Source organism: Gorilla gorilla, chromosome 10, assembly GCF_029281585.2.
Source record: "Gorilla gorilla gorilla isolate KB3781 chromosome 10, NHGRI_mGorGor1-v2.1_pri, whole genome shotgun sequence".
NCBI classification, from domain to species: Eukaryota; Metazoa; Chordata; class Mammalia; order Primates; family Hominidae; genus Gorilla; species Gorilla gorilla.
In genome coordinates this window covers 63,637,312-63,662,009 of record NC_073234.2, presented here as the reverse complement: position 1 = coordinate 63,662,009, position 24,698 = coordinate 63,637,312, and positions in this window count along the sequence as shown.

Below are 24,698 nucleotides of genomic sequence, written 5' to 3'. Positions count from 1 at the left end.
GCTTCTTTCTAGTTTTTATGTGAGGATGTTTCCTTTTCCATCCTAGGCCTCAAAGCTTTCCAAATATCCACTTGCAGGTTCTACAAAAAGAGTGTTTCAGAACTGCTGAATCAAAAGAAAGTTTCATCTCTGTGAGATGAATGCACTAATCACAAAGAAGTTTCTGAGAATGCTCCTGTCTAGTTTTTATGTGAAAATATTTCCTTTTCAAACATGGGTCACAAAGTGCTCCAAATATCCAGTTGCAGGTTCTACAAAAAGATTGTTTCATAACTGCTCAATCAGAAGAAATGTTCAACTCTGTGAGATGAATGCACATATCACAAAGAAGTTTCTCAGAAGTCTTCTGTCTAGTTTTTATGTGAAGATATTTCCTTTTCATCTGTAGGCCTCAACACACTCCAAATATCCATTTGCAGATACTACAAGAAGAATGTTTCCAAACTTCTCAATCAAAAAAAAGTTTCAAATCTTTGAATAGAATGCACATGTCACAAAGAAGTTTTTGAGAATGCTTCTGTGTAGTTTTCATATGAATATATTTCCTTTTTCACCATAGGCCTCAAAGTGCTCCAAATATACACTTGCAGATTCTACAAAAAGAGGGTTTCTAAACTGTTCAATCAAAAGACAGGTTCAACTCTGTGAGATGAATGCACACATCACAAAGAAGTTTCTGAGAATGCTTCTGTCTAGTTTTTATGTGAAGATATTTCCTTTTCAACTATAGGCTTCAGAGCACTCCAAATATCCATTTGCAGATACTACAATGAGACTGTTACCGAAGAGTTCAATCAGAAGAAAGATTCAAATCTGTGAGTTGAATGCTCAAATCACAACGAAGTTTCTGAGAACACTTCTGGCTAATTTTTATGTGAAGATATTTCCTTTTCCACCATTAACTTCAAAGCGCTCCAAATATCCACTTGCAGGTTCTACAAAAAGAGTGTTTCAAAACTGCCCAATCAAAAGAAAGGTTCAACTCCGAGAATAATGCACACATCAGAAAAGGTTTCTGAGAATTCTTCTGTCTACATTTTATGTGAAGATATTTCCTTTTCAATTACTGGCATCAAAGCGATCCAAATATCCATTTACAGACACTACAAAAAGTTGTTTCCAAACTGCTCAATCCAAAGAAAGATTCAAATCTGTAAGCTGAATGCACACATCACAAAGAAGTTTCTGAGAATGTTTCTGTCTGCTTTTTATGTGAAGATATTTCCTCTTCCACCTTAGGACTCAAAGTGCTCCAAACATCCAATTGCAGATTCTACAAAAAGAACGTTTCCAAACTGATCAATCTAAAGAAATTTTCAACTCTTTTCAATGGATGCACACATCAGAAAGAAGTTTCTCAGAATACTTCTGTCTAGTTTTTAGTTGAAGATATTTCCTTTTCAACTACAGGCACGAAAGGCCTCCAAATATCCATTTGCAGATATTACAAAAAGACTGTTTCTGAACTGTTCAATCAAAAGAAAGATTCAACTCTGTGAGTTCAATGCACACATCACAAAGAAGTTTCTGAGAACACTTCTGTCTAGTTTTTATATGAAGATATTTCCTTTTCCACCATAGGTCCCAAAGCGCTCCATATATCCACTTGCAGATTCTACAAAAAGAGGTTTTCCCAACTGCTCAATCAAATGAAAGGGTCAACTCTGTGAGATGAATGCACACATCACAAAGAAGTTTCTGAGAATGCTTCTGTCTAGTTTTTATGTGAAGATATTTCCTTTTCAACTATTGGCCTCTATGCAATCAAATTTCCATCTTTACATACTACAAAAATGTGTTTCCAATCTGCTCAATCAATAGAAATGTTCAATTCTGTGAGTTGAATGCACACATGCTAAAGAAGTTTCTGAGAATGCTTCTGTCTAGTTTTCATATGTAGATATTTCCTTCTCTGCCACAGGCCTCAAAGTGCTCCAAATATCCACTTGCAGATTCCACAAAAAGAGTGTTTCTAAACAGCTCAATCAAAAGGAAGGTTCAACGCTGTAAGATGAATGCGCACATAACAAAGAAGTTTCTGAGAATCCTTCTGTCTAGTTTTTATGTGAAAATATTTCCTTTTCCACCGTAGGCCTCAAAGCGCTCCAAATATCCACTTGCAGACTCTACAAAAAGAGTGTTTCAAAACTGCTCAATCAAAAGAAAGTTTCAACTCTGTGAGATGAATGCACACATCACAAAGATGTTTCACAGAATGCTTCCATTTAGTTTTTATATGAAGATATTTCCTTTTCTGCCATAGGACTCAAAGCGCTCCAAATCTCCATTTGCAGAGTCTACAAGAAGAGTGTTTCAAAACTGCTCAATCTGGGAGATGAATACCCACATCACAAAGAAGTTTCTCAGAAGGCTTCTGTCTTGTTTTTACGTGAAGATATTTCCTTTTCAATTGTAGGCCTCAAGGCACTCCAAATATCCATTTGCAGGTACTACAAAAAGAGTGTTTCAAAACTGCCCAATTGGAAGAAAAGTTCAACTCTTTGAGTTGAATGCACACATCACAAAGAGGTTCTTGAGAATGCTTCTGTGTAGTTTTTAGTTGAAGATATTTCGTTTTCCACCTTAAGCCTCAAAGCGCTCCAAATATCCACTAGCACATTCTACAAAAAGAGTGATTCAAAACTGCTCAATCAAAAGAAATGTTCAACTCTGTGAGATGAATGCACACATTACAAAGAATTTTCTCAGAATGCTTCTGTTTAGTTTTTATGTGAAGATATTTCCTTTTCAACTATAGGCCAAAAAGCGCTCCAAATATCCATTTGCAGATACTACAACGAGACTGTTTCCAAACTGTTCAATCAAAAGAAACGTTCAACTCTGTGAGTTGAATGCTCACAACACAACGAAGTTTCTGAGAATGCTTCTGTCTATTTTTATGTGAAGATATTTGGTTTTCCACCATGGGATTTAAAGCGCTCCAAATATCCACTTGCAGATTATACAAAAAGAGTGTTTCAGAACTGCTCAATCAAAAGAAAGGTTCAACTCTGTGAGATGAATGCACACACCAGAAAATGTTTCTGAGAATTCTTCTGTCTACATTTTATGTGGACATATTTCCTTTTAAAATGTTGGCCTCAAAGCACTCCAAATATCCATTTGCAGATGATACAAAAAGAGTGTTTCCAAACTGCTCAATCGAAAGGAGGGTTCAACTCTGTGAGTTGAATGCAAACATCACAACCTAGTTTCTGAGAATGCTTCTGTCTAGTTTTTATGCGAAGATATTTCATTTTCCATCTTAGGTTTCAAAGCGTTCCAAATATCCACATGCAAATCCTACAAAAAGGATGTTTCCAAAATGATCAATCTAAAGAAATTTTCAACCCCTTGAGATGAATGCCCACATCAGAAGGAAGTTCCTCAGAATGCTTCTGTAGAGTTTGTAGTTGAAGATATTTCCTTTTCAAGTACAGGCCACAAAGGGCTCCAAATATCCATTTGCAGATATTACAAAAAGACTGTTTCTGAACTGTTCAATAAAAAGAAAGTTTCAACTATTTGAGTTCAATGCACACATCACAAAGAAGTTTCTCAGAATGCTTCTGCCTAGTTTTTCTGTGAAGGTATTTCATTTTCCACCATAGAACACAAAGCGCTCCAAATATCCACTTGCAGATACTACAAAAAGAGTTTTTCCAAACTGCTTAATCAAATGAAAGGTTGAACTCTGTGAGATGAATGCACACATCACAAACAAGTTTCTCGGAATACTTCTGTCTAATTTTTATGTGAATGTATTTTCTTTTCAACTATTGACCTCAAAGCGCTCAAAATATCCATTTGCAGATACTACCAAAAGGTGTTTCCAAACTGTTCAATGAAAAGAAATGTTCAATTCTGTGAGTTGAATGAACACATCACAAAGAAGTTTCTGAGAATGCTTCTGTCTAGTTTTTATGTGAAGATATTTCCTTCTCCACAATAGGCCTCAAAGCACTCCAAGCCTCCACTTGCAGATTCTACAAAAAGAGTATTTCAAAACTGCTCAATGAAAAGAAAGGTTGAGCTCTGTAAGATGAATGCACACATCACAAAGAAGTTGCTGAGAATGATTCTGTGAGATTTTTAGGTGAAGATATTTCCTTCTCTACCATAGGCCTCAAAGCCCTCCAAATATCCACTAGCATATTCTACAAAAAGAGTCTTTCTATACTGCTCAATTAAAAGACTGGTTCAACTCTGGGAGATGAATGCACACATCACAAAGAAGTTTCTGAGAATGCTTCTGTCAAGTTTTTATGTTAAGATATTTCCTTTTGCACCATAGGCCTCAAAGCACTCCAAATATCCACTTGCAGATTATTCAAAAAGAGTGTTTTCAAACTGCACAATTGAAAGAAAGGTTCAACTCTGTAAGATGAATGCACACATCAGAAAGAAGTTCCACAGAATGCTTCCATCTAGTTTATAGGTGAAGATATTTCCTTTTCAACTACGGGCCACAAATGGCACCAAATATGCACTTGCAGATACTACAAAAACACCGTTTAGTAACTGTTCAATCGAAAGAAACGTTCAACTGCCTAATTTCAATGCATGCATCACAGAGAAGTTTCTGAGAATGCTTCTGTCTAGTTTTAATGTGAAGATATTTCCTTTTGCACCATACGCCTCAAGCCTTTCAAATATCCACTTGCAGATTCTGCAAAAAGAGTTTTTCCAAACTGCTCAATCAAAAGAAAGGTTCAACTCTGTGAGATGAATGCACACATCAGAAAGAAGTTTCACAGAATGCTTCTGTCTAGTTTATAGGTGAAGATATTTCCTTTTCAACTATGGGCCACAAATGGCACCAAATAGCCACTTGAAGATACTATAAAAACACCGTTTTGTAACTGTTCAATCAAAAGAAAGGTTCAACTCTCTGATTTCAATGCATGCATCACAAAGTTTCTGAGAATGCTTCTGTCTAGTTTTAATGTGAAGATATTTCCTTTTGCACCATAGTCCTCAAAGCCTTTCAAATATCCACTTTCATATTCTGCAAAAAGAGTTTTTCCAAACTGCTCAATCAAAAGAAAGGTTCAATTCTGTGAGATGAATGCACACATCACAAAGAAGTTTCTCAGAATGCTTCTGTCTACACTATATGTGAAGATATTTCCTTTTCATCTATTGGCCTTAAACCGCTCAAAATATCGATTTGCAGATACTACAAAAAGGGGACTTCCAAACTGCTCAATCAAAAGAAATGTTCAATTCTGTGAGTTGAACGCACACAACATGAAGATGTTTCTGAGAATGCTTCTGTGTAGTTTTTATGCTAAGATATTTCCTTCTCCACCATGGTCCTCAAAGCACTGTAAGTATCCACTTGCAGAGTCTACAAAAATAGTGTTTCAAAACTGCTCCATCAAAAGAAAGTTTCATCTATGTGAGATGAATGCATGCATCACAAAGAAGTTTCTCAGAATGCTTCTGTATAGTTTTTATGTGAAGATATTTCCTTTTCCACCACAGGCCTCAAAGCGCTCCAAATATCCACTTGGAGATTCTACAAAAAGAGTGTTTCCGAACTGTTCGATCAAAAGACAGGTTCAATTCTGTGAGTTCAATGCACACATCACAAAACAGTTTTTGAGCATGCTTCTGTCTCGTATTAATGTGAAGAGGTTTCCTATTCCACCATAGGCCTCAAAGTGCTCCAAATATCCACTTGCAGATCCTACAAAAAGAGTGTTTCAAAACTGCTCAATCAAAACAAAGGTTCAACTCTATGTGACGAATGCACAATCACAAAGAAGTTTCTGAGAAGGTTTCTGTGTAGTTTTCATGTGAAGATATTTCCTATTCCACCATAGGCCTCACAGCGCTCCAAGTATCCACTTGCAGATTCGACAAAAATAGTGTTTCAAAACTGCTTAATCAAAAGAAAGGTTCAACCATGTGAGATGATTGCACACGTTACAAAGAAGTTTCTCAGATTGCTTCTGTCTAGTTTTTATGTGACGATATTTCCTTTTCAAGTATAGGCCTCAAAAGGCTCCAAATGTCCATTTGCGGACACTAGAAAAAGAGAATTTCCAAACTGCTCAATCAAAAGGAAGGTTGAACTCTGTGAGTTGAATGCACACATCACAAGGAAGCATCTGAGAATGCTTCAGTCCAGTTTTTATGTGAAGATATTTCCTTTTCCACCAGAGTCCTCAAAGTGCTCCAAATTTCCACTTGCAGATTCCACTAAAAGACTGTTTCCAAACTGCTCAATCCAAAGAAATGTTCAACACTGTGAGCTGAATGCACACATCACAAAGAAGTTTCTGAGAATGCTTCTGTCTTGTTTTTATGTGAAAATATTTCCTTTTCCACCATAGTCCTCAAAGCACTCCAAATATCCACTTGCAGATTCTACAAAAAGGGTTTCCAAATTGCTCAATCTAAAGAAATGATCAACTCTTTGAGATGAATGCATATGACACAAAGAAGTTTCTCAGAAGGCTTCTGTTAGTTTTTAGGTGAAGATATTTCTTTTTCAACTATAGGCCAAAAAGCGCTCCAAATATCCATTTGCAGATACTACAGAAAGACTGTTCCCGAGCTTTTCAATCATAAGAAAGGTTCAACTCTCTGAATTCAATGCACACATCACAAAGAAGTTTCTGAGAATTGTCCTGTCTGGTTTTTGTTTGAAGACATTTCCTTTTCCTCCACAGGACTCAAATCGCTCCAAATATACACTTGCAGATTCTACAAAAAGAGTGTTTCCGAACTGCTCAATCAAAAGAATGTTTCAACTATATGTGATGAATGCACACATCACAAAGAAGTTTCTCAGAATGCTTCTCTCAACTTTTTATATGCAGACATTTCCTTTTCAAATAAGCCTCAAGGTGCTCCAAATATCCATTGGCAGATACTACAAAAAGACTGTCTCCATCTATTCAATCAAAGGAAAGGGTCAAATCTGTGGGTTCAGTGCACACTTCACAATGAAGTTTATGAGAATGCTTCTGTCTAGTTTTTGTGTGAAGATATTTCCTTTTCCACCACAGGCCAGAAAGCCTTCCAATTATCCACGTTCAGATCCTACTAAAAGAGTGTTTCAAAACCGCTCATTCAAAGAAAGTTTCAAATCTGTGAGATGAATGCACACATCACAAAGATGTTTCTCAGAATGCTTCTGTGTAGTTTTTATGTGAAGATATTTCCTTTTCTGCAATAGGCCTCAAAGTGCTCCAAATATCGACTTGAAGATTATACAAAATGAGAGTTTCAAAACTGCTCCATCAAAAGATATGTTCAACTTTGTGAGTTGAATGCACACATCACAAAGGAGTATCCCAAAATTCTTCTGTGTAGTTTTTATGTGAAGATATTTCCTTATCCACTATTGGCTTCAAAGGGCTCCAAACATCTTCTTGCAGATTATACAAAAAGAGAGTTTTAAAACTCCTCTATCAACAGATAGGTTCAACTCTTGAGAGTTGATTGCACAAATCACAAAGAAGTTTCTCAGAATACTTCTATGTAGTTTTTATGTGAAGATATTTCCTTTTCCACCATATGCCTCAAAGCGCTCCAAATATCCAGTTGCAGGCTCTACAACAAGAGTGTTTCCAAACTGCTCAACCAAAAGAAAGGTTCAACTCTGTGAGATGAATGCACACATCACAAAGTAGTTTCTCAGAATGCTTCTGTGTAGTTTTTATGTGAAGATATTTCCTTTTCCGCAATAGGCCTCAAAGCCCTCCAATTATCCACTTGCAGATTCTACAAAAAGAGTGTTTCAAAACTGCTCAATCAAAGGTGTGGTTCAACACTGTGAGATGAATGCATACATCACAATTAAGTTTCTCAGAATTCTTCTGTGTACTTTTTATATGAAGATAATTCCTTTTCCACAATAGGCCCCAAAGGGCTCCAAATATCCTCTTGCAGATTCTACTAAAAGAGTTTGCAAACTGCTCAATCAAAAGAAAAGTTCAACTCTGTGTGATGAATGCACACATCACAAAGTAATTTCTCAGAATGCATCTGTGTAGTTTATATGGGAAGATATTTCCCCTCCTCCGCTGACCACAAAGGGCTTCAAATATCCACTTGCAGAAGCTATGAAAAGAGTGTTTCATAACTGCTCAATTGAAAGAAAAGTTCAATTCTTTTAGACGAATGCACACATCACCAAGAAGTTTCTCAGAATGCTTCTGTCTAGTTTTTATATGAAGATATTTCCTTTTCCACAGTAGGCCTCAAAGCGCTCCAAATATCCACTTGCAGATTCTACAAAAAGAATGTTTCCAAACTGCTCAATCAAAAGAAAGGTTCAGAGAGGGCAGCCAAGATGGCTGAATTGGAACAGCTCTGGTCTACTGCTCCAAGCATGAGCGACACTGAAGATGGGTGATTTCTGCATTTCCATCTGAGGTAAGTGGTTCATCTCTCTTGGAAGTGCCAGACAGTGAGTGCAAGACAGCCAGTGCAGCTCACCATGTGTGAGCCAAAGCAGGTCGAGGAATTACCTCACTTGGGAAGTGCAAGGATTCAGGGAGTTCCCTTACCTAGTCAAAGAAAGTGGTGACAGAAGGCACCTGGGAATTCAGGTCACTCCCACAACAATACTGTGCTTTTTCGACAGGCTTACAAATCGGTGCACCAGGAGATTATATCCAACACATGGCTCGGGAGTCCTACACCCATGGAGTCTCACTGATTGCTAGCACAGCAGTCTGAGATTGAACAGCAAGGCAGCAGTGAGGCTGGAGGTGGGTCGTCCGCCATTGCCCAGGCTTGCTTAGGTAAACAAAGCAGCTGGGAAGATGGAACTGGGTGGAGCCCACCACAGTTCAAGGAGGCCTGCCTGCCTCTTGAGGCTCCAAATCTAGGGGCAGGGCACAGACAAACAAAAAGACAGCAGTAACCTCAGAAGACTTAAATGTCCCTGTCTGACAGCTTTGAATAGAGCAGTGGTTCTCCCAGCATGCAGATGAATATCTGAGAACGGGCAGACTGCCTCCTCAAGTGGGTCCCTGACCCCTGATCTCCGAACAGCCTAACTGGGAGGCACCCCTCAGTAGGGGCAGACTGACACATCACACAGCTGGGTACTCCTCTGAGACAAAACTTCCAGAGGAATGATCAGACAGCAGCATTCATGATTCACGAAAATCCACGGTTCTGCAGCCACCGCAGCTGGTACCCAGGAAAACAGGGTCTGGAATGGACCTCTATCAAACTCCAACGGACCTGCAGCTGAGGGTCCTGTCTGTTAGAAGGAAAACTAACAAACAGAAAGGACATCCACACCAAAAACCCACCTGTAAATCACCATCATCAAAGACCAAAAGTAGATAAAACCACAAAGATGGGGAAGAAACAGAGCAGAAAAACTGGAAACTCTAAAAAGCAGAGCGCCTCTCCTCCTGCAAAGGAACGCAGCTCCTCACCAGCAATGCAACAAACTGGATGGAGAATGACTTTGATGAGTTGAGAGAAGCCTTCAGACGATCAAACTACTCCAAGCTAAAGGAGGAAATTCAAACCAAAGTCAAAGAAGTTGAAAACTTTGAAAAAAATTTAGACGAATGTATAATTAGAATAACCAATACAGAGAAGTGCTTAAAGGAGCTGATGGAGCTGAAAGTCAAGGCTCGAGAACTATGTGAAGAATGCAGAAGCCTCAGGAGCCGATGCAATCAACTGGAAGAAAGGGTATCAGTGATGGAAGATGAAATGAATGAAATGAAGTGAGAAGGGAAGTTCAGAGAAAAAAGAATAAAAAGAAATGAACAAAGCCTTCAAGAAATATGGGACTATGTGAAAAGACCAAATCTACATCTCACTGGTGTACATGAAAGTGACGGGGAGAATGGAACCAAGTTGGAAAGCACTCTGCAGGATATTATCCAGGAGAACTTCCCCAATCTAGCAAGGCAGGCCAACATTCAGATTCAGGAAATACAGAAAATGCCACAAAGATAATCCTCGAGAAGAGCAACTCCAATATACATCATTGTCAGATTCACCAAAGTTGAAATAAAGAAAAAAATGTTAAGGGCAGCCAGAGAGAAAGGTCGGGTTACCCACAAAGGAATGCCCATCAGACTAACAGAGGATCTCTCTGCAGAAACTCTACAAGCTAGAAGAGAGTGGGGGCGAATATTCAACATTCTTAAAGAAAAGAATTTTCAACCCAGTATTTCAGACCCAGCCAAACTCAGCTTCACAAGTGAAGGAGAAATAAAATACTTTACAGACAAGCAAATGCTGAGAGATTTTGTCACCACCAGGCCTGCCCTAAAAGAGCTCCTGAAGGAAGCACTAAACATGGAAAGGAACAACTGGTACCAGCCATTGCAAAATCATGCCGAATTGTAAAGACCATCGAGGCTAGGAAGAAAATGCATCAACTAACGAGCAAAATAGCCAGCTACCATCATAATGAAAGGATCAAATTCACACATAACAATATTAACTTTAAATGTAAATGGACTAAATGCTCCAATTAAAAGACACAGACTGGCAAAATTGACAAAGAGTCAAGACCCACCAGTGTGCTGTATTCAGGAAACCCATCTCACGTGCAGAGACACATATATGCTCAAAATAAAAGGATGGAGGAAGATCTACCAAGCAAATGGAAAACAAAAATAAAGCAGGAGTTGCAATCCTAGTCTCTAATAAATCATACTTTAAACCAACAAAGATCAAAATAGACAAAGCATGCCGTTACATAATGGTAAAGGGATCAATTCAAGAAGAAGAGCTAACTATCCTAAATATATATGTACCCAATACAGGAACACCCAGATTCACAAAGCAAGTCCTGAGTGACCTACAAAGAGACTTAGACTCCCACACAATAATAATGGGAGACTTTAACACCCCACTGTCAACATTAGACAGATCAGGGAGACTGAAAGTTAACAAGGATACCCAGGAATTGAACTCAGCTCTGCACCAAGCGGACCTAATAGATATCTGCAGAACTCTCCACCCCAAATCAACAGAATATACATTATTTTCAGCACCATACCACACCTATTCCAAAATTGACCACATAGTTGGAACTAAAGCTCTTCTCAGCAACTGTAAAAAATCAGAAATTATAACAAACTGTCTCTCACACCACAGTACAAGCAAACTAAGAATCAGGGTTAAGAAACTCACTCAAAACCTGCTCAACTACATGGAAACTGAAAACCTGCTCCTGAATGACTACTGGGTACATAACGAAATGAAGACAAATATAAAGATGTCCTTTAAAACCAACCAGAACAAAGACACAACATACCAGAATCTCTGGGACACATTCAAAGCAGTGTGTAGAGGGAAATTTATAGCACTAAATGCCCACAAGAGAAAGCAGGAAAGATCCAAATTTGACACCCTAACACCACAACTAAAAGAGCTAGAGAAGCAAGAGCAAACACTTTCAAAAGCTAGGAGAAGGCAAGAAATAACTAAAATCAGAGCAGAACTGAAGGAAATAGAGACACAAAAAACCCTTCAAAAAATTAATGAATCCAGAGGCTGGTTTTTTGAAAAGATCAACAAAATTGATAGACCGCTAGCAAGACTAATAAAGAAGAAAAGAGAGAAGACTCAAATGGAAGCAATAAAAAATGACAAAGGGGATATCATCACCAAGCCCTCAGAAATACAAAGTACAAACAGAGAAAACTACAGACACCTTTATGCAAATAAACCAGAAAATCTAGAAGAAATGGATAAATTCCTCGACACATAAACCCTCCCAAGACTAAACCATGAAGAAGTTGACTCTCTGAATAGACCAATAACAGGCTCTGAAATTGTGGCAATAATCAATAGCTTACCAAACAAAAAGAGCCCAGGACCAGATGGATTCACAGCCGAATTCTACCAGAGGTACAAGGAGGAACAGGCACCATTACTTCTGAAACTATTCCAATCAATAGAAAAAGACGGAATCCTGCCTCACTCATTTTATAAGGCCAACATCATCCTGATACCAAAGCCGGGCAGAGACACAACCAAAAAAGAGAATTTTAGACCAATATCCCTGATGAACATTGATGCAAAAATCCTCAATAAAATACTGGCAAACCAAATCCAGCAGCACATCAAAAAGCTTATCCACCATGATCAAGTGGGCTTCATCCCTGGGATGCAAGGCTGGTTCAATATATGCAAATCAATAAATGTAATCCAGCATATAAACAGAACCAAAGACAAAAACAACATGATTATCTCAATAGATGCAGAAAAAGCCTTTGACAAAATTCAACAACCCTTCATGCTGAAATCTCTCAATAAATTAGGTATTGTTGGGACGTATCTCAAAATATTAAGAGCTATCTATGACAAACCCACAGCCAATATCATACTGAATGGGCAAAAACTGGAAGCATTCCCTTTGAAAACTGGCACAAGACAGGGATGCCCTCTCTCACAAATCCTATTCAACATAGTGTTGGAAGTTCTGGTCAGGGCAATTAGGCAGGAGAGGGAAATAAAGGGTATTCTATTAGGAAAAGAGGAAGTCAAGTTGTCTCCGTTTGCAGATGACATGATTTTATATCTAGAAAACCCCATTGTCTCAGCCCAAAATCTCCTTAAGCTGATAAGCAACTTCAGGAAAGTCTCAGGATAAAAAAATCAATGTACAAAAATCACAAGCATTCTTATACACCAATAACAGACAAGCAGAGAGCCAAATCATGAGTGAACTCTCATTCACAATTGCTTCAAAGAGAATAAAATACCTAGGAATCCAACTTACAAGGGATGTGAAGGACCTCTTCAAGGAGAACTACAAACCACTGCTCAAGGAAATAAAAGAGGATACAAACAAATGGAAGAACATTCCATGCTCATGGGTAGGAAGAATCAATATCGTGAAAATGGTCATACTGCCCAAGGTAATTTATAGATTCAATGCCATCCCCATCAAGCTACCAATGACTTTCTTCACAGAATTGGAAAAAAACACTTTAAAGTTCATATGGAACTAAAAAAGAGCCCACATTGCCAAGCCAATTCTAAGCCAAAAGAACAAAGCTGGAGGCATCACACTACCTGACTTCAAACTATACTACAACGCTACAGTAACCAAAACAGCATGGTACTGGTACCAAAACAGAGACATAGATCCATGGAACAGAACAGAGCCATCAGAAATAATGCCACATATCTACAACTATCTGATCTTTGACAAACCTGAGAAAAACAAGCAATGGGGAAAGGATTCCCTATTTAATAAATGGTGCTGGGAAAACTGGCTAGCCATATGTAGAAAGCTGAAACTGGATCCCTTTCTTACACCTTATATAAAAATTAATTCAAGAAGGATTAAAGACTTAAATGTTAGACCTAAAACCATAGAAACCCTAGAGGAAAACGTAGGCATTACCATTCAGGACATAGACATGGCCAAAGACTTCATGTCTAAAACACCAAAAGCAATGGCAACAAAAGAAAGAATTGACAAATGGGATCTAATTAAACTAAAGAGCTTCTGCACAGCAAAAGAAACTACCATCAGAGTGAACAGGCAACCTACAAAATGGGAGAAAATTTTCACAACCTACTCATCTGACAAAGGGCTAATATCCAGAATCTACAATGAACTCAAACAAATTTACAAGAAAAAAGAAACAATCCCATCAAACACTGGGCAAAGGATATGAACAGACACTTCTCAAAAGAAGACACTTATGCAGCCAAAAGACACACGAAAAATTGCTCATCATCACTGGCCATAAGAGAAATGCAAATCAAAACCGCAATGAGATACCATCTCACACCAGTTAGAATGGCAATCATTAAAAAGTCAGGAAAAAACAGGTGCTGGAGAGGATGGGGAGAAATAGGAACACTTTTACACTGTTGGTGGGACTGTAAACTAGTTCAACCCTTATGGAAGTCAGTGTGGTGATTCCTCAGGGATCTAGAACTAGAAATACCATTTGACCCACCAATCCCATTACTGGGTATATACCCAAAGGACTATAAATCATGCTGCTATAGAGACACATGCACACGTATGTTTATTGTGGGTCTATTCAAAATAGCAAAGACTTGGACCCAACCCAAATGTCCAACAATGATAGACTGGATTAAGAAAATGTGGCACATATACACCATGGAATATTATGCAGCCATAAAAAATGATGAGTTCATGTCCTTCGTAGGGACATGGATGAAATTAGAAATCACCATTCTCAGCAAACTATCACAAGGACAAAAAACCAAACACTGCATGTTCTCACTCACAGATGGGAATTGAACAATGAGAACACATGGACACAGGAAGGGGAAAATCACACTCTGGGGACCCTTGTGGGGTGGGGTGAGTCGGGTGGGATAGCATTAGGAGATATACCTAATGCTAAATGAAGATTTAATGGCTGCAGCACACAAGCATGGCACATGTATACATATGTAACTAACCTGCACATTGTTCACATGTACCCTAAAACTTAAATAATAATAAAAAAAAGAAATGTTCCACACTGTGAGATGAAAGCATACATCACAAAGAAGTTTCTGAAAATGCTTCCGTGTAGGTTTTATCTGAAGATATTTCCCTTTCCACCATAGGCAGCAAAGGGCTCCAAATATCCACTTGCAGATTCTACAAAAAGGGTGCTTCAAAACTGCTCTATCAAATGAAATGTTCAACTTTGTGAGATGAATGCACACATCACAAAGTAGTTTCTCAGAATGTTTCTCTGTACTTTTTATGTGAAGATATATCCTTTTCCACCATAGGACTCAAAGCCCTCCTAATATCCACTTGCAGATTCTCCAAAAAGAGTGTTTCAAAACTGCTCAATCAAAAGAAAGGTTCAGCTCTGTGAGATGAATGCACACAAAACAAAGACTTTTCTGAGAATGCTTCTGTGTAGTTTTTATGTGAAGATATTTTTTGTTCCACCATAGTCCTCAAAGCACTCCAAATATCCACTAGGACATTCTACAAAAAGAGTGATTCAAAACTGCTCAATCAAAAGAAAGGCTCAACTATGTGAGTTGAATGCACACATCACAAAGAAGTTTCTGAGAATGCTTCGGTCTAGTTTTTATGTGAAGATATTACCTTTTCCACAATAGGCCTCAAAGTGCTCGAAATTTCCACTTGCAGATTCTACAAAAAGAGTGTCTAAAAACTGCTCAATCAAAAGAGAGTTTCAACTCTGTGAGATGAATGAACAAATCACAAAGAAGTTTCTCAGAATGCTTCTGTGTAATTTTTATGTGAAGATATTTCCTTTTCCACCATAGGCCGCAAAAGGCTCCAAATATCCACCTGCAGATTTCTACAAAATAGAGTATCAAAACTGCTCTATCTAAAGTTAGGTTCAACTCTGTGAGATGAATGCAGACATCACAAAGTAGTTTCTCAGAATGCTTCTGTGTAGTAGTTATGTGAAGACATTTCCTTTTCCACAATAGGCCACAAAGTGCTCCAAATATCTACTTCCAGATTCTACAAAAAAGAATATTTCAAAACTGCTCAATCAAAAGAAAATTTAAACTCTGTGAGATGAATGCACACATCACCAAGTAGTTTGTGAGAAATATTCTGTGTAGTTTTTATGTGAAGATATTTCCGTTTCCACGCTAGGCCTCCAAGGACTCTAAATATCCACTTGCAGATTCTACTAAAAGTGTGTTTCTAAATTGCTCAATGAAAAGAAAAGTTGAACTCTGTGATGTCAATTCACACGTCACAAAGAAGTTTCTGAGAATGATTCTGTGTAGTTTTTATGTGAAGCTATTCCCTTTTCTACAATAGACCTCAAAGCGCTCCAAAGATCCACTTGCAGATTCTACAAAAAGAGTGTTTCAAAACTCCACATTCAAATGAAGTATTCAAATCTGTGACATTAATGCACACATCACAAAGAAGTTTCTCAGAATGCTTCTATGCAGTTTTTATATGAAGATATTTCTTTTTCCACAATAGGCCTCAAAGCACTCCAGATATCCACTTGCAGATTCGACGAAAAGAGTGTTTCAAAACTGCTCAATCAAATGAAAATTTCATCTCTGTGAGATGAATGCACACATCACAAAGAAGTTTCTGATAATGCTTCTGTGTAGTTTTTATGTGAAGATATTTCCTTTTCCACAAATTACTCAAAGCACTCCTAATATCCCCTTGCAGATTTTACAAAAAAAGTGTTTCAAAACTGCTCAATCAAAAGAAAGGTTCAACTCTGTGAGATGAATGGACACAAAAAAAAGAAGTTTCTGAGAATGCTTCTGTGTGGTTTTTATGTGAAGATATTTGCTTTTCCAAAATAGGCATCAAAGCGCTCCAAATATTGACTTGCAGATTCTACCAAAAGACTGTTTCAAAACTGCTCAATCAAATGAAAGGTTCAAATCTGTGAGATGAATGCACCCATCACAAAGAAGTTTCTCATAATGCTTCTATGCAGTTTTTATGGGAAGATATTTTATTTTCCACCATCGGCCACAAAGGGCTCCAAATATCCACTTACAGATTCTACAAAAAGAAAATTTCAAAACTGCTCTATCAAAAGATAGGTTTAACTCTGCGAGATGAATGCACGCATCACACAGAAGTTTCTGAGAATGCTTCTGTGTAGTTTTTATGTGAAGATATTTCCTTTTCCATTCTACTATGGAAGTTTCTGAGAATGCTTCTGTGTGGCTTTTATGTGAAGATATTTCGTTTTCCAAAATAGGCCTCAATACGCTCCAAATATCCCATTGAAGATTCTACAAAAAGAGTGTTTCCAAACTGCTCAGTCAAAAGAGAGTTTCAACTCTGTGAGATGAATGCACACATCACAAAGAAGTTTCTCAGAATGCTTCTGCATAGTTTTTATGTGAAGATATTTCCTTTTCCACCATAGGTGGGAAAAGCCTCCAGATATGCACTTGCAGATTCTAGAACAAGAGAGTTTCAGAACTGCTGTACCAAAAGATAGGTTCAACTCCGTGAGTTGAATGCACACATCACAAAGAACCTTCTAAGAATGCTTCTGTGTAATTTTTGTGTGAAGATATATCGTTTTCTGCCATAGGCCGCAAACGGCTCCAAATATACAGTTGCAGATTCTACAAAAAGAGAGTTTCAAAACTGCTCTATCAAAACATAGGTTCAACTCAGTGAGATGAATGCACACATCATAAAGAAGCTTATCAGAATCCTTCTGTGTACTTTTCATGTGAAGATATTTTCTTTTCCATATTAGGCCTCCTAGGGCTCCAAATATCCACTTGCAGATTCTACTAAAAGAATTTTTGCAAACTGCTCAATCAAAAGAATGTTTCAACTCTGTGTGATGAATGCACACGTCACAAAGAAGTTTCTGAGAATGCTTCCGTGTAGTCTATATGGGAAGATATTTCCCCTTCCACCACCGGACACAAAGGGCTCCAAATATCCACTTGCAGATTCTAAGAAAAGAGTTTTTCAAAACTGCACAATCAAAAGAAAGATTCAACTCTGTGAGATGAATGCACACAAAACAAAGGAGTTTCTGAGAATGTTTCTGTGTAGTTTTTATGTGAAGATATTTTCTTTTACGCCATGGGCCTCAAAGCACTCCAAATATCCACTTGCAGATTCTTTGAAAAGTGTTTTTCGAAATTGCTCAATCAAAACAAATGTTCAACTCTGTGAGATGAATGCTCACATCACAAAGAAGTTTCTCAGAATGCTTCTATGTAGTTTTTATGTGAAGATATTTCTTTTTCCACAATAGGCCTAAAAGCGCTCCAAATATCCACTTGCAGATATTACAAAAAGAGAGTTTCAAAACTGCTGTATCAAAAGAGAGGTTCAACTGTGTGAGATGAATGCACACATCACAAAGAAGTTCCTCAGAATGCTTCTGTGTAGTTTTTCTGTGAAGATATTTCCTTTTCCACCATCAGCCTAAAAGCTCACCAAATATCCACTAGCAGATTCTACAAAAAGAGTGTTTCAAAACTGCTCAAAGAAAGGAATGGTTCAGCTCTGTGATATGAATTCAGACATCACAAGGAAGTTTCTCAGAATGCTTCTGTGTAGTTTTTATGTGAAGATATTTCCTTTTGAACAATAGGCCTCCAAGGGCTCCAAATATCCACGTGCAGATTCTACTAAAAGATTGTTTCCAAAATGCTCAATCAAAACAAAAGTTCAACTCTGTGAGATGAATGCACACATCATAAAGAGGTGTTTGAGAATGCTTCTGTGTAGTTTTTATGTGAAGATATTTCCTTTTCCACAATAGACTTCAAAGGACTCCAAATATCCACTAGCAGGTTCTACTAAAGAGTGTTTCCAAACTGCTCAATCAAAAGAATGGTTCAACTCTGTGGGATGAATGTACACATCATAAAGAAATTTCTCAGAATGCTTCCGTGTAGTTTTTATGTGAAGATATTTCCTTCTCCACCTTAGGCCTCAAAGTGACCCAAATATCCACTTGCAGATTCTACAAAAAGAGTGTTTCAAAAGTGCTCAATCAAAAGAAAGGTTCAAGTCTGTGTGATGAATGCATACAAAATGAAGAAGTTTCTCACAATGCTTCTGTTTAGTTTTTATGTGAAGATATATCCATTTACATTATAGGCCACAAAGGTATCAAAATATTCACTTGCAGATACTACTAAAAGAGAGTTTCAAAACTGCTCTATCAAAAGATAGGTTCAACTCTGTGAGTTGAAAGCACATATCACAAAGAAGTTTCTCAGAATGCTTCTGTGTAGTTTTTATGGGAAGATAATTCCTTTTCCACCATTGGCCTCAAAACACTCAAAATATCCACTTGCAGATGCTACAAAAAGAGTGTTTCAAAACTGCTCAATCATAAGATAGGTTCAACCCTGTCAGATGAATGCACACACCACAAAGAAGTTTCTCAGAATGCTTATGTTCAGTTTTTATGTGAAGATATTTCGTTTTCCACAATAGGCTTCAAAGCACACCAAATATCCACTTGCAGATTCTAGAAAAAGAGTGTTTCAAAACTGCTCAAACCAAAGAAAGGTTCATATCTGTGAGATGAATGCACAATCAAAAAGAAGTTACTCAGAATGCTTCTGTGTAGTTTTTATGTGAAGATATTTCCTTTTCCACAGTAGGCCTCCAAGGGCTAAAATTATCCACTTGCATATTATGCTAAAAGAGTGTTTCCAAACTGCTCAATCAAAAGAAGGGTTCAACTCTGTGTGATGAATGCACACATCACCAAGAAGTTTCTGAGTATTCTTCTGTGTACTTTTCATGTGAAGATATTTCCTTTTCCACAATAGTCCTCAAAGCACTCCAAATATCCACTTGCAGATTCTACAAAAAGCGTGTTTCAAAACTGCTAAATGAAAAGAGATGTTCAACTATGTGAGATGAATACACACATGACAAACAAGTTTCTCAGAATGCATCTGTGTAGTTTTCATGTGAAGATATTTCCTTTTCCACCATAGGCTGCAAAGAGCTCCAAATATTAACTTGTAGATTCTACAAAAGGGAGTTTCAAAAATGCTCTACTAAAAGATGGGTTCATCTCTGTGTGATGAACGCTCACATCACAAAGATGTTTCTCAGATTGATTCAGTGTAATTTTTATGTGAAGATTTTTCCTTTTAAACCATAGGCCACAAAGCACTCCAAATATCCACTTGCAGATTCTCCAAAAAGAGTGTTTTCAAACTGCTCAATCAAAAGAGAAGTTTAACTCTGTGAGATGAATGTACACATCACAAAGTAGTTTCTCAGAATGCCTTGGTGTACTTTTTATTGAAGATATTTCGTTTTCCAGCATGGGCGGCAAAGGTCTCCAAATATCCACTTGCAGATTCTACAAAAAGAGAGTTTCAAAACTGCTCCATCTAAAAAAAGGTTTAACTGTGTGAGTTGAATGCACACATCACAAAGAGATTTCTCATAATGCTTCTGTGTAGTTTTTATGTGAAGATATTTTTCTTTCCATCATATGCCACAAAGGGCTCCAAATATCCACCTGCAGATTATACAAAAAGAGTGTTTTAAAACTGCTCTATCAAAAAATATGTTGAAATATGTGGGAGGAATGCACACATCACAAAGAAGTTTCTCAGAATGCTTCTGTGCAGTTTTTATAGGAGGATATTTCCTCTTCCACCATAGGCCACAAAGGACTCCAAGTAATCACTTGCAGAGTCTACAAAAAGAGTTTCAAAACTGCTCTATCAAATGACAGATTCAACTCTGCGAGTTGAATGCACACATCACAAAGGTTTTTTTTCAGAATGCTTCTGTTAAATTTTTATGTGAAGAAGTTTCTGAGAATTCTTCTGTGTAGCTTTTATGTGAAGATTTTTCCTTTTCTACCATAGGCCACAAAGGTCTCCTAATATCCACCTGCAGATTCTACAAAAAGAGTGCTTCAAAACTGCTCAATCAAATGAAACTTTCAACTCTGTCAGATGAATGCACACATCACCAAGAAGTTTCTCAGAATACTTATGTGTAGTTGTTATAGGAAGATATTTCCTTTTCCACGAACAGCCACAAAGGGCTCTGAATAAAAAGTTACAGTTTCTACCAAAACAAAGTTTCAAAACTACTCTATCAAAAGAAGGTTTAACTATGTGAGCTGAATGCACACATCACAAAGAAGTTTCTCATAATACTTCTGTGTAGTTTTTATGTGAAGATATTACCTTTTCCACCATTGGCCTCAAAGCGCTCCAAATATCAACTTCCAGATTCTACAAAAAGAGTGTTTCCAAACTTCTCAATCAAAAGAAATGTTCAACTATGTGAGATAAATGCACACATCACAAACAAGTTTCTCAGAATGCATCTGTGTAGTTCTTATGTGAAGATATTTCCTTTTCCACAAGAGAACACAAAGCACTCTAAATATCCACTTGCAGATCCTACAAAACGAATATTTCAAAATTGCTGCATCAAATGAAGTCTTCAATTCTGTGAGTGAAAGCACACATCACAAAGAAGTTTCTCAGACTGCTTCTGTGTAGTTTTTATTGGAAGATATTTCCTTTTCCTACGTAGTCAACAAAGGGCTTCAAATAATGACTTGCAGATTCTACAAAAAAAGAATTTCAAAAATGCTGTATGAAAAGATAGGTTCAGCTCAGTCTGATGAATGCACACATCACAAATAAGTTTCTCAGAACACTTCTGCATAGTTTTTATGTGAACATATTTCCTTTTCCAACACAGGCTGCAAAGAGCTCCAAATATCCACTTGCAGATTCTACAAAAAGGGAGTTTCAAAATTGCTCTATCAAAAGATAGCTTCAACTCCGTGAGTTAATCACACACATCACAAAGAAGTTTCTCAGAATGCTTCTGTGTAGTTTTTATGTGAAGATATTTCCTTTTCCACCATAGGCCTCGAAGCGCTCCGAATATCCACTTGCAGATTCTACGAAAAGAGTGTTTCCAAACTGCTCATTCAAAGGAAATGTTCAATTCTGTGAGAAGAATCCACACATCACCAAGAAATTTCTGAGAATGCGTCTGTGTAGTTTTTCTGTGAAGATATTTCTTTTTCCACAATAGAAGTCAAAGAGCTCTGAATATCCACTTGCAGATTCTACAAAAAGAGTGTTGCAAAACTGCTCAATCAAATGAAAGACTCAACTCTGTGAGATTAACGCACACCTCACAAGGAAGTTTCTAGAATGCTTCTGTGTAGTTTTTATTGGAAGATAGTTCCTTTTCCACCATGTGAAACAAAGGGCTCCAAATAACCACTTACAGTTTCTATAAAAGAGAGTTTCAAAACTGCTCTATAAAACATAGGTTCAACTCTGCGACTTGGATGCACTCATCACAAATAAATTTCTCAGAATGATTCTGTGTAATTTTTATGTGAAGATATTTCCTTCTCCACCAGAGGCCTCAAAGGGCCCCAAATATCCACTTGCAGATTCTACAAAAAGAGTGTCAAAACTGCTCAATCAAAAGATAGGTTCAACTCTGTAAGATGAATGCACACAAAACAAATGAGTTTCTGATAATGCTTCTGTGTAGTTTTATGTGAAGATGTTTTCTTTTCCACAATAGGCCACAAAGTGTTCCAAATATCCACTTGCAGATTCTACAAAAAGAGTGTTTCCAGACTGCTCAATCAAAAGAGGGGTTTAACTCTGTGAGATGAATGCACTCATCACAAAGAAGTTTCTCAGAATGCTTCTGTGAAGTTTTTTTTTGAAGATATTTTTTATGCCTCCATTGGCCGAAAGGGTTCCAAATATCCACTTGCAGATTCTAAAAAGGAGAGCATCAAAACTGCTCTATCAAAGATAGGTTCAACTCTGTGAGTTGAATGCACACATCACAAAGAGGTTTCTCAGAATGCTATTGTGTATTTTTTATGTGAAGATATATCCTTTTCCACCATAGGCCTCAAAGGGCTCCAAATATCCACTTGCAGATTCTACAAAAAGAATGTTTCAAAACTGCTCTACCAAATGATAGGTTCAACTCTGTGAGATGAATGCACACATCACAAAGAAGTTTCTCAGAATGCTTCTTAGTAGTTTTATGTGAAGATTTTTCTTTTTAAACCATAGGCCTCAAAACGCTCCAAATATCCACCTGCAAATTCTACAATAAGAGTATTTCAAAACTGCTCAATCAAAAGAAAGGTTCCACTCTCTGGGATGAATTTACACATCTCAAAGAAGTTTCTCAGAATACTTCTGTGTAGTTCTATGTGAAGATATTTCCTTTTCCACAATAGGCCTCCTAGGGCTCGAAATATCCACTTGCAGCTTCTACTAAAAGATTGTTTCCAACTATTCAATCAAAAGAAAAGTTCAACCCTGTGTGATGAATGCACACATCAAAAAGTAGTTTCTGAGAATGCTTCTGTGTAGTTTTTATGGGAAGATATTTCCCCTTCCAACACTGGCCACAAATGGCTCCAAATAACCACTTGCAGATTCTACAAAAGAGAGTTTCAAAACTGTTCTATCAAAAGATATGTTCAACTCTGTGAGACTAATGCACACAAAATGAAGCAGTTTCTCAGAATGCCTCTGTGTAGTTTTTATGTGATGATATTTCCTTTCCACCGTAGGCCTCAAAGCGATCCAAATATCCACTTGCAGATTCTATAAAAAGAGTGTTTCAAAACTTCTCATTCAAAAGAAAGTTTCATTTCTGTGACATGAATGCACACAAAATGAAGAAGTTTCTGAGAATGCTTCTGTGTAGTTTTTTTGTGAAGATATTTCCTTTTCCACTATAGGCCTCAAAGCACACCAAATATCCACTGGCAGATTCTACAAAAAGAGTGTTTCCAAACTTCTCAATCAAATGAAAGGTTCAACACTGTGAGATGAATGCACACATCACAAAGAAGTTTCTCAGAATGCTTCTGTGTAGTTTTTATGGGAAGACATTTCCTTTTCTGCCATCGGCCACAAAGGGCTCAAAATAACCACTTGCAGATCCTACAAAAAGAGAGTTTCAAAAGTGCTCTATCAAAAGATAGGTTCATCTCTGTGAGTTGAAAGCACACATCAAAAAGAAGTTTCTCGGAATGCTTCTATGTAGTTTTTATGTGAAGATATTTCTTGTTTCACCATAGGCCCCAATAGGCTATATCCCTATGCACGTTCTACAAAAGGAACGTTTCCAAACTCTTCAATCAAAAGAAAGTTTCAAAACTCTATGAGATGAATGCACATATCATGAGGAAGTTATTCAGAATGGTTCTGTCCAGTTTTTCTATGAAGATATTTCCTTTGTCACCATTGGCCTCAAAGTGCTCCAAATATCCATTAGCAGATACTTCAAAAAGACTGTTTCCAAACTGATCAATCAAGAGAAAGGTTGAGATGAAAGCAGGCATCCCAAGGAAGTTTCTCAGAAAACTTCTGTATAGTTTTTAAGTGAAGATAATTCCTATTTCACCATAGGGCATAAAGGGCTCAGAACTATCCCTTTGCAGATTCTACAAAAAGTCTGTTTCAAAACTACTCAATAAAAGGAAAGGTTCAACTCTGTGAGATGAATGCATACATCACAAAGATGTTTCTCAGAAAGATTCTGTCTAGCTCTTATGTGAAGATATTTCCTATTTCACCATAGGCCTCAAATGGCTCACAAATATCACATTCAATATTCTTCAAAGGGATTGTTTGCAAACTGCTCCATCAAAAGAAAGGTTCAACTCTGTGAGATGAATGGACACATCACAAAGAAGTTTCTCAGAATGCTTCTGTCTAGTTTTTATGTGAAGATAATTCTTTTTCATTGTAGGCCTCAAAAGGCTCAGAAACATCCCTTTGCAGATTGTACAGAAGACTGTTTCAAAACTGCTCAATCAAAAGAAAGTCTCAACTCTGTGAGATGAAAGCACACAGCACAAAGAAGCTTCTCAGAAAGCTTCTATCTAGTTGTTATGTGAAGATATTTTCTATTTCACCATTGGCCTCAATTGGCTCACAAATATCCCTTTGCAGATTCTACACAAGGACGGTTTCCAAACTGTTCAATCAAAAGAAACGTTCAACTCTGTGAGATGAATGCAGGCATCACAAAGAAGTTTCTCAGAATTCCTCTGTCTAGTTTTTATGTGAAGATATTTCCTTTTTCACTATAGGCCTCAAAGTGCTCCAAATATCCATTTGCAGATTCTAGAAAAAGACTATTTGCATACTGTTCAAACAAAAGACTGGTTCAGCTCTGTGAGATGAAAGCACACATCACGAAAAAGTTTCTCAGAATGATTCTGTCTAGTTTTTATGTGAAGACATTTCCT